Here is a 12,213-nt window from a genome sequence, read left to right on the forward strand (position 1 = left end):
ATTTTACTGTTTGGAATCATTTTTGGCGGAACAATGAAAAGAAACCATAGTAGAAGTAGTCTTAATATAATCATTTTCTTTTCATTGTTCTTTATGGGAAAATAATTTGGCCCGAAATTTAGTGGTCCCATCAGGGAGGCGATATCTTTAAAAAGGTGGTCTGAAGGACAGGTTTTACTGTACTTTAATAGGCTTATAGATTAATATAAATCTTAATATTCATAATCTTTACCATTTCTTTTCTCAATATCTGCTCCATCTATACATCTATTTATAATGTATATTTCAAACACAAGATACACTTGATTTTTATTGAATATACTGATGGTGCTACAGGGACAGCCACTTGACCAGTTTTTAAAAAAAAGAAAGAAAAAAGACCCAAGGGGTCAAATTTATGGATAGTCTGCTGCTAAAAACAGATTTCTGCAAATAGTACAATGACCCAAGAGCAGGGCTGTCCTTGCGACTTTACCCATGTGCTCTTATCAGTATAAATAATAGATAAATATGTATATCCCAGGTGCCAAGTGTGAGCTACAGATGATCACAATCCAGTATGGGCTTATCACTTGAAAGCTGATTTTCTAAACAAAGCATGGAACATTTCCTACCTGTACATACCCATAAAAGAAAATTACAATGATAATTAAACATGAAATTTACTTATTGGGTAGAGATGAAAATATGTAGACATGTTTTGTTTGATATGAATAAAGAAATCCATGCTAATTTATTTTTATGTGGTTATTTAAGGGAAAATATCTAACTGATTTCAGTTTTATTTTGACTGAATTTCTGGTTTGCCTTTCAGCTTATTATGTCATGAACATTTAAGGAATTAATGAATTTTGTGTGTGTGCATTTGCATGTGTATATAAAATTGCTATGTTATATATAAAGATGTGTATTGTAAAAGTAATACATTCTCAAAAAAATCTTACAAAATTTGGGGGGGGGGACACATATTCCCACTACCCAGAGATAATCATGTTAACATTTCCTCTCCTCTGTACTGTTTCACACAGTTTAGAGCATCCTATATGTGTAAAATTGAATGTGGATTTATTAAATTCCATTGTACGATGCTATAATTTATTTCACTGGTTCCTATTATTGGATGCTCAGGCGGTTTCTAGTTTTTTCTTATTACAACTATAAAGATAAACATCTCTTTACCTATATCTTTGTCTGCATTTCAGATGATCTTCCCAGGAACTAGTCGCAGAGATGAAATTACTGGATTAAATGAAGTGAACATCTTTAGGCTTTTGATGCATATTACCGTAAACTTACTTTCCACAAAGCATGGGCCAATTTAGAGCATAAACTTATTTTAATGAAATTTGATGTATTTTGGCCACATTATTGTAACGAAGCCATTGCAGATTTCCAAAGCAGTGACTGCTGTGATTTGTGGAGGACTCGGTGTCCGAGGTCGCTCATAACGAGCTGCTGGGAAGTGTTTCCGAGGCCCATCAGTGCACCATCTGCACTGGCTAGTTCTTCTGGTGCTTTCACATGGAGGTTTGCTTCCTTCTAAAAATTATGTGGTCCTCATAAGTAGTATCTAGTATTTAAAAATATTAACAGTTTTTAAAAGAGAGGATAACTTGAATAATCTGCTATGCATTTTCAGCTTATTTATTTTTTGTAATGAGAAAAAGACAACCTGATGCTTATTATTAGAATATTGGGACTTTAAAAGTATACTCCCTTGCTCACCCAACTCCCAGTTTTGTTGGTTTTAAATATTTTGTCCCCGGTACCTCTGTCCTCTAAGGCATTTGGTTATGTGCATAATGTTATATTCCTGTTCCATCTGTTGGCGAGGATGGGCTTGGCCTGTGCTAGTGCCTGTGGGTGGAGGTTGTGCTCTGTGGAAGCAGGGAGCAGTCCCTGCGTTTTGAAGCTCCTCCCCGGTCATCCTGCCTCTGCACACGGGGTTCCCCACACAAATTGTCTGATGACAATGTGTGTACTGTGCTTGAAACTGTTTAAATCTGTGGTATCATTTAAATACCATCAGTTACACCAAGACTCAATAGTTTGGTCTGTGTGCATACCCATTTCACAGAGTTTCTTTACTTTCTGATTGGCAGCTAAAACCCATTTCTGAAAAGCAAAAGCAGATGCTTCAAATAGGCATCTTTTTTTGGTTCCCTTGGCCAGGCTTGGAATGACTTTTCACAAGAGGAAGGAAAGAATGAAAGTTTTTAAGCCCGCGAGAACTACCTTCTCAGAACTTGGCCCAGCATTGCCCATGACTGTTAATAGCCAATGTTGGCTGCTTTTCCCTAAAGGGGAGCCCTGGGAAAAGTCAAGAGCCCGAGGACCAGAGAAGAGGTTCTAAAGGGAACGAACCAGCCTTAAATGGTGCTTCTTTGTCCAGAGACTGACTATATGGTACATTAGTGACCTTTATTTTATTGGAAATAGAGCCTCTCACTATATTTCAAAGTGGTTTACAACTTGGTATAACATACAACTTCTTTACTAGCAGACAGTGGAATATAAACAGGAGAACACAAATATTAATACTACCTCCCTGTGCATCCTTACAGAGGGCATTTGCTAAGTTTCATTATACATAAAAATATATTTAGCTACCAACTTTACTGTCACTGTGGAAAACTGCACAAACCAATATGTGTAAGTGAATAATTTTACATGTAGTTAGTGTCTTTTTTGATTAAGAAAGTCCTTTAAAGAACATATTAATTATGCATCTTATGTATTCTATGTGGCTAAAGAGCTCTGTGAATAGAGACCTGCCAGTTGTTTTATTAAAATAACAGAATGCAGCTGTGATTTTAAAAGAAAAAAAATGGTTGCAGCGTATCTAGAAGAGCTATTTTTATTTTTTAAAAGGGAGGGATCAACGTTAATGTTTAATTTTGCAAATGTAAGATTTTTGAAAGGAAGAGCATTAGGCCACGCTAACATGTGGCACACAGTGGAGTGAAAGGTGGTGATTTGCTAAAATGTTCCTGGCTGGGACTCTGCAGTTCGGTGGCAGGTGTGTGTGGGAAAGTGGCCACTGAGGCCAAACAGGAAGATGGGCCCCAAAAGAGGTTTGGTTTGGTGGTTGTTTTTTACATTATAGCTGTAATTGGAACCACCGTCCTTTCCACATTAAACCCCATCCCCACCCACCCTACGCCCCTAGATAAACATCTACATTTGAAGGAAATAGCTTTAGGATCAAACTACAGTTTGTCTTTGCCTCTTGGAAACAAAATGGAAACTTTTCCTATGTATATCCGATATATAAGTTCCTATCCGTTCACAGGAATATGTCCTATTTCCTGCCCAGGAAAGCGCCCTCAAGTCCCGAGGCCGGCTGACTTTTCAGGGTGTCTGGGGGCAGGTCCCCATCTGTGCTCGCTGCTTTGTGGTCTCCACCCGGCGGCTGGTGGCGGCGGCTCCACAAAATCTGCATGAAAATTGGGAATTGTCCGAGTAATGTGCCGCGCGCGGCTCGCTCTCCATGCCTTTTCTGTGCTGATCACTGCGACTTACACCCTGTACCCGGTTAGCAACCGCCTCTGCCCAAGCATGTGCTCCCCGGATCTCGCGAGTTCTGGTTGTACAGTTACCCGTTTAAATGACACTCATTGTAAAAGGTTAACAAACGGGGAGCTAAACCAACCGTACAAATAACAGCCCAAAGAACAGTTTCCCAAATGCGTTGCTGCAGCGCCGTTTCCAATTTAATATTCACGCGGGGAGAGCGAAAGGCCACGGGCCGGGCGGGCGGACCAGCGCTGCCCCCGGACGGCTCCCGCGCGCCCCCCCCTGCCCCCCGCGCGCCCCCCTCTGCCCCCCGCGCCCCCCGCGCCCCCGCGCCGCCCCCGCCCCCGCCCGCTCGGGTCCATTTCCCCGGCCGGCGATTCGCCCCAGGCCCCCATTAGAGGAATTATCGCGGCCCCTAAATCATCTCCGCGGGGTTCCCTCTAATCCCATTAGACACTTAGCCTCCCTTTCTTCCCGCGGGTGACATAATGAATGATGATTTCGTGGGGAGCCGTTCAGGAGGCCCCTTCGGAAGAGGGGGACGTGCGCCTCGGGCTGCGGCCAGGACCTGGCGCGGACAAAGCCGCGCGGCCGCCAAGCGCCCTCCCGGGGCCCCCAGCACACGGGCTCGGGGTGCGGACCCCGTCTCCGCAGGCGGCGCCCCAGGGGCCCGCGCCCGCCGGGGGCTCTGGGCCCGGGACGCGGGGAGGGGCGTGCGAGTGTCCCCTGAACCCGAGGAGGCGCGGCGCCCACGGCCGCGGGGGTCGGCTAGTTGATGGAGCAGGCGGCCCGCCGGCGGGGCCGGGGCTACATTGTTGCTTCCCAAGGGCGTCAGTGAGACGGAGTCTGCGGCCACCGCGCCCAACCGCGGGCCGCGGGGGGAGGCATCCGGGCCGGGCTTGGGGCCCCGCAGGACCCGGGCCTGCGCCCCGGGGGGGGGGGGGGGGGGGAGGGGGAGGGGGGAGGGGGAAGGGGGAGGGGGGAAGGGGGAGGGGGAAGGGGGAGGGGGGAAGGGAAAAGGGGGAGGGGAAAAGGGGGAGGGGAAAAGGGGGAGGGGGCAGGAGCCGGGCTGGTGGGGGCAGGGTAAGGGGGAGGCCCGGGGTTTTGTTCTTTTTTGACTTTTTTTCGTCTTGTTTGGGAGGCGCTCAGACCTCTCCCCAGGCGCCGGTGCCGGGCCCTGTGAAACTGCCCGAGGCCGAGGACGCCCGGGGGTCTGGGAGACTGTGCTTGAGGGCACGTCTGCGGGGCGGCGGTTCCAGCAGCGCTCGGTGCCCACAGAACGCTTTTCACAGTAAATATTTTGTAATACCTCTCTGACTATCCCGAAATGAAAACCTTGGATAGCATAACCTACTCAAACACGTTATTTTTTAAACAGAAAAATCCAGGGGGGGAGGGAGGAAGGGAGGAAGGGAGGAAGGGAGGAAGGGAGGAAGGGAGGAAGGGAGGAAGGGAGGAAGGGAGGAAGGAAGGAAGGAAGGAAGGAAGGAAGGAAGGAAGGAAGGAAGGAAGGAAGGAAGGAAGGAAGGAAGGAAGGAAGGAAGGAAGGAAGACACGGTGACCTAACTGTAAAGGAGGGAAATAACAAATAGTGGATAATAAATGTGTATTTCTCCATCGGGATAACTATGAATGAAGTCGTCAAGTACTTGCAACCCTTCAGATCAAATACATTTTGATTTAAGAGAAAACCATTCAACTGACTATTGTTCCTCTTTCTCTTTATAATGACTTTTTTGAAAGAAGCCTATTTGCTCCTATGTGTAGGATCTTCTGGATGTGACAGCCGTGCAAATGGCCTGTGGGAGGTGCTGGGGGGGGGGCTCCAAACCCAGAAGCTGCACTGTTGTCAGCAACAGGATTTTCAAAATTGGTGAGTGACTCTTGATAAGGTTTCAGACCAAACCGTGTACGTGGTAGGTGTGGAAAATTCAATGTATGTTCAAACTATGTAAAAGTACTTTGTGTTTATGTGTAAAATGGAGTTAGGGACAATTATGAAAGGCTTTTTCGCCTATGTGAGTGTGTAATGGAACATTTGAAATTGCTCTGAGGGACTCGGGACAATTCCTTCGGTGGCAATGCATTGCCTTCTGGGAGTTGGCACAACCTCACTTAAGACACACTGGTCTAGAGCATTCGTTTTTAAACTCCTTGAATGATTATTTCATGGGAAGCAGAACATTTTATATGTGGTGCTAGAGGGTTTGCAAGTCTCTTGAAACCCAGTCATGAACCCTGTGTAGAACCCATGTAATCTGGATTATGAAGCCCTGGTCTACCGTGGTAACTGAGAGGTTAGAATCACAGAGCTGGAAAGAACTTTGCCTGGACCCTCTGGGTGAATCCTTTAGCTCATCGAAGTTTCTGAACGCCGAATTCCAGTTTGGGTTTCATTGGAATATTCTGCAGGAGAATAGTTTTCTTCCTGGTTCTGAGAGTGGACCTAAAATTACTTTAGCTTTAGGGCCACTCTAGCCCATTGTTTACTTCTACTGAACTGTGGTAAATGGAAACCCTAAGTCTAGTCTTGTTCTTGGTAAGACACTTCACCTCTGTACTTTGGCTGTTAATTTTTTGTATCTAAATATACGGCTTTACATAACACCCGTTAAACGTCTTCTTGCTGGAGCTGATCCTTTTTTCCAGCCTGTCTGGATGTTTCGAGATACCAATTTTGTCTTTGAATCTATAAGCTTTCCCTTCTAGTTTGTGTCATCTGCACGTCAAAATGTTAGAATTATTATGAAAAGAAAAACTCAGAGAGAGGCCCCTCTTGCCAATGCTGCATCACTAGTAACACCACCATATAAATATGTGTAAAAAAATAGTTTTTTTCCAGCACATGCATGAACAACACCATTACAGAAGTGTGTGTGTACATCACTGCACATTTAAAGCTGAAAGAAATAGGCAGCGGGCCTTAAAATGTTATGTCTTCGTTAATATTCTTTTCTGTTCGAAAAATTTGACATTAATTTTAAGAATCTCTTAAAAGATGGGTGTTCTCCACTCTCAATGCTGGGATTTTTGTTAACTCTAAAAATAATAGTATACCAAATTTAAATACTTTTTAAAAGCAAATATTTTGCACAGCTTTACCATTGTGACATAATTGCTTTCATTTTACCATGTCCCCTCCTGTATCTCCTGTGTCGTCTAGTTTTTGTCCAGATCTTTGCATGCCCAATGTTCTTTATTTTATCTTATTTTTTCCCATCACCATTTATCCCTCCTGCACCCTCTTCCACCTCCACCTCCATCCCTCCCCCCGTAATCCCCACACTCTTATCTATGCCCATGAGTTCTTTCTCTTTCTTCTGTTTTTGCTCAATGCCTCCACCACCGGCCCAGCACAGCCCGGCCCCCAGAGCTGCCAGCCTGCTCTCTATGAGTCTGGCTCTATTTGGCTTGTTAGTTCAGTTTGTTCTTTAGATTCCACATATAAGTAAAATCATGTGGTACTTGTCTTTCTCTGACTGGCTTATTTCACTTAGCATAATACTCCCCAGGTCCCTCCATGCTGTCACAAAGGGTAAGATTTCATTCCTTTTTATGGCCCAGTAGTATTCCATTGTGTAAAAGTACCACAGCTTCTTTACCCACTCATCTAAGGACGGACACTTGGGCTGCTTCCAAATCTTGGCTATTGTAAATAAGGCTGCAATGAACACAGGGGTGCTCATTTCGAATTAGTGTTTTGAGATTCTTTGGATAAATTGACAGAAGCGGAATTACTGGGTCATTTCTCCGTCTCTTTTCTAGTTCCCTATTAGAAATGGGTGTTAGCTTGCATTTATTCTTAGGCATATACAAGTGAATTAAATATGCAGCAGAGGGTCTTCAGCACAACTTTCCTAAGTGGACTGGCAAGCTAAAATCTTTGTAAACCTTTAAAAAAAGTATGACTATAGTGGTGAGGTAAGACTATCATTAATATAGCAGTTCATTTTTTAAAAAATTCTTATATATGTATTTGTATAAGTCAGAAGTGTCATGGGTGACAGTTTCATGAGGCACTGATTTCAAAGTCTTGCCGTTGTGATTTGGAGGACTTTGGGTAGGGAAGCCCCAGTCCGAAGCCTGTGCCTTTGGTCCTGCTGGACAGCAGGGCGAGGGGGCGGAGGAGGTGGTGGAGTGGCCACCTGGATCCATCTCTGGTTTCGGAGGGCGTTGGCCATGCGTGCTGGGGCAGTCGGGGGAACCACCTCCTCACCTGAAGTTCTTTACTTTTGTTCCTCTGCCTGCACTGTTACCACCTCTGGATTAGCTGGATCTTCTCTGGGGGCCCAGATTGGGCAGCTACAGCCTGGATGTTTGTCCACAGCCCAAGGAAGCCTCAGATAAAGTATGGCTTACAATTGGTAACTGCTCTCTTACCTTCTTATGCTGAGGATTGTGCAGAACACCTTCACTGGAAATAACCCTTACGTCTTTTAGAAAATTGATGACAATGGTGGCTACCAGTTATTGGGCCTCTAGTACATGCCAGGAAGTCTATATGCTTCACGACAAGCCTACGAAGCAGGAATCATTGTTTCCGTTTCAGCGATGAGAAATGCTCAGAGAGCTTGCATCTGAACCACGGGTAGGCCTATTTCCACAGCCTAGGGTTGTTTCACTCTGGGTCTGTTTAAATATATATAAATTTGAGCAATATAAAATGACATCGCAAGATCCCAAACTTTATCTGTCATTTAGGAAGAAAAGAGAAGGTGAGGGGGGTGGGTTTCCAAAGCAGGAAAGATTGTGTGACTGCTCCCAGTGTTCCCTAACAAGTGAAGAGCAGGGACTTGAAAACTTAGCGACAGGGGATGATCCTAAAACAATGGAGCCTAAGAGTCAAGATGGCATGTTTTCAGGATGTAAAATGTCGGACTCAAAATACATGTCATAGCACAGAATCTGTCACCAAACCGATGGGCGACTGTAATTCAGTGACTGAAGTGAATTCCTCCGGCCTTAGGCTGAGCCAATGTTTGATGGATAGATACATGATGATTCTTCAGAGTAGCTAAGAACTCTTTATAAGAGAGGAACAAGGAAGATCTGATCTTGTTTAGAATATATGCAGGTGTGTTTCAGCCTTTGAACAAAAACAGTGCTTTCTGATAAAAAAGTGATCCTTGTCAAGCTCAGAAATCGGGTACATTTTAGGTATTGAGTAGGATATAGGGGTAACCCAATCCCACAATTTAATAAATGGTAAGTTTTTAAATGTTCCCTGCCCCTAAAATGAAAATGACCAGCCAAGGTCCTTTTGAGGGTGGCCTCAGGCAGCTCTAAGCCCGTGAACATGAGACTAACAGGCTACGTTGCTGCTGTGGCCCCTGGAAATACCAAGGATCTTCCTGGACATCAGTCCCAGACTGTATGGCATTACTGGGTCTTCTCATTTCTAGATAGCAGGGGCTGTTCTCACTGTTCCCGCATATGATGACATCAGATCTCCAGGACGAATGGGGCTCTGATTCACCTGATCCTCAGAAACCCTATTCCAGGAAATTTGAGGATCCGAAATGTTTTCTCCCACCAAGTTAGCTCAGTGTGCTTAGTTCTGCAATCCACATGAAAGAAAAGACCAGGGGTCTGGTCACAAAACCCAGGACATTTCAATGTCCTGATGATTTATTACCAGAGTAAATAGAAATATTGCAGACCCAATATCATTTATCATGTAATTACTTATCTTTCTGGAAGATGACGCATATGACCACTGAAGCAGTAGAGAGCTGTCCCGTCTTTTGCTCTGGGGCTCAGTTTCCTTGCCTGTAGTGGGAGAGGCTGGGACAGGATGGCCTCTGGATCCTGAAGGGCTCTTGCAGCCCTAACCCTTGAGAATCTGTGGACACGGAAGGAGGTGCAGCTCCTGTGCTGAAGAGGCCTTCTTGTGCTGTGGTTTCAGTGGCACCACCTCCTGTCTGTGCCATGTCGCTACTTAGGCTCTCAGTTTCCTCACCTGTAAAAATGGAGATGATGACCACTCCTTGGGCGTATTGCCGTGGTTACTAAGCTAATGCATGATGTGCTGGGGTGTTAATGCTGTGGAGACGTTTAGGAACACATTTGTCCCAGGTACCTTCATTTTTCTGTGTCAGAACGGAGGCTTTGCATGGTCCTTGCCCCCCTCTGGAGGAAGACTGCTGTTTGGGCCATGCTTGCAGCATCTTATTTTCTTTGGAATGTATTAGGACAACATGCTACGTCAAGCTTTTGCTTTCTCAGACACAAGTGTTTTCTACTTAGGCTACCAGAGGTTGAATAAACATTCCTGTGTCTGAGTTCTTTAAAACATTTGTATTTTCTCTTTCTCACGTACCTAAGCAAATCTTGATTAATGCCATTTGCTTCAAAATATGCCCAGTCCCCTTCCAGGCTGCCAAGGCAGAGTCAGGGTTCAAGCTGCCATATGTTGACAGGGACAGGTCGACAACACTCCTCCTAGACCAGGTGTCCTCCTTGGTCCCTGGGCATTTGATAAAGCCCCCCTTCCCCTCCTGTCCTGCAAACCCGCTTCATCTGCATCATCTCCTCTTGGAACCAGGGTTCTTTGGAACAGAAAACCGGGAAAGCAGCCATGGATGCCTGAGTCCTCCACTTCTGTGTTTCGGGTGCTTGGTATGTTGCATGTATGATAGAAAATTCCAGTTAACAGTCTCCAGACCCCGTCATTAAATGTGTTGTTCATTATTTCTGGTACGCAACGAGGGAGTCCGCAGTGTGAGAGAATGGGGAAAATTTGAAAACGAAATCCCAGATGTCTGGCCTGAGCCTCTCATTAAGTCGCCCTCTTTCCCTGCTTTACTGCTTCCTGGCCAAGAGTGGGGTGATTTCCACGCTTCCCCTTTTAGCCTCATTTCCCGAAAATGCCTCGGAACTGGGGGCCTCTCGCGCTTCCTCACAGTGGGCGCTGCTCCCCCTCCCCTTCGTTTTAGAGAAGGGCTGTAGCTAGATGTTTAGTGAACGTTGTTTTTTTGCGGATGGAAATGAAGATAATGAGGCCTGGACATGATGTTTGGATGTGGGGTGCACCACCCAGGGCCCCCTCTTAAGACCGAGGCACTCGCTCCTACAGCTGCTAGGAGTGTTGCTGCTGGAGGCTCTCAGCCAAATCCCTCTGCAGGAGTTGCCCTCTGCCCGAGGTTACGCTCCCTTCCAGGGCCAGCCTGCATCCAGCCACCGGGCAGTATTTGGGTGACGAGGCCCACTCTGCAGGACCAGCTCCAGAGTTCCCCGGGGGATCAGGCGGCAGGACAGCACCTCGACCCCTCCCCTCCCAGTCCTGTCTCCTTCAGGGGTGGCTCCAAAGCAGCCTCCACCAAACCTCCTGCAAGAAATCTTGCTCTCGGAGTAGATTTCCTGGGGAGCCTGAGCTACAACACTCAGGCTAAAAATATTAGAAATAACATGATGCGGTTTAGAGTAAGCGTCTCGAGTCCCCATATCTATTTTTTCCCCTAAGAATATGACACTCCCCTTGGGTTAAAATTGTTGAAGAACTTTGGGATATCAGTTGCAAAACAGGAAAAGATATTAAAGGGTATGAACGTGATTGTAATAAAAAGAAATGTATTTGATAACATTCTTTTTTAAAAAATATGCAAGCACCAAAATATCACTTTAAACTCAGACTTGTGAAAAAGTATAAAATTTTAATATGAAGACTATCATTATTAGAAATTCTGGGACAAAGAACGGTGTTAGTACCTCGATGTTTTTAGTATTTTTCTTGGGGGGCTGTGTGAGTTTCCTAGTAGTATAAATGCTTAGTAATTGAGGCAGCCGCCTTGCCAAGGTCATTGAGGCTGGACAGGGAGTGGGACGGGGGGAGGGGATGAAAGAACAGATGGGCTTCCAGTGAGGAAACTAAGGCACCAGTGAGGTCTGAACACCTCATCAGGACAGGAATTTTAAAACATTTTCTTCAAAAGATTTGTCTACAACAACATTCAATAGCTGTTTAATTCAACATACAATTCTAACAATAATAATCACAGTTGCTCTTTCAGGCAGTATATATGTATCAAAATAGGGATTAACCTCTTTTTTCCTTAAAAACAGAGCTTTACTGGAGTTCTTTAGAAATTAACTTATGCAAGTTATATCTCCAAACATTATCATTACAAATAAAATCAACACACAAGTATACAGAGTCAAAAGCTAAAACCCCCTTCTCAGGGATGACTACTGTTTCTTTTGCTCCCAGACCCTGTTCTCTGAGTGATATAGTTATTCTCAGACATATGCCCGTATATAGAATGTCTTTCATTTTGTTTTTTTCTTGTGGTCTTATGTTAATAGGACCATACTATAGATTGCTTTGTAACTTGCATTTTTTTTACTGAACAGTGTTTTATTAATACTCTTTTTAACCTATTTAATCCAAACCACACTACCTTATTTATTCTCAACTACTATGTTAGAATTAAATTTGATGCTACGTTGAACCTAAGTATGTTAGCTCTTCTTGGGGATCATACTGCTTATCTAGGTGAAATAAATTAACTATTTCCATTTTCTAATACAAATTCTTATTTTTCTCAAAATGCAAAGACTTACATGTTTTCCTTTCCTTTTCAGAATGATTCTGTGGAGTCTGACTCCAAAAATAATTCTTTTAAAAATATCCAAGAAAAATTAAATGCAGTTCTAATTCCATTCTCAAAGTGACTTCAGTATTTTCCTTGCCTTAGTATT

Source organism: Miniopterus schreibersii (assembly GCF_964146895.1).
Source record: "Miniopterus schreibersii genome assembly, chromosome: 3".
Lineage (NCBI taxonomy): Eukaryota > Metazoa > Chordata > Mammalia > Chiroptera > Miniopteridae > Miniopterus > Miniopterus schreibersii.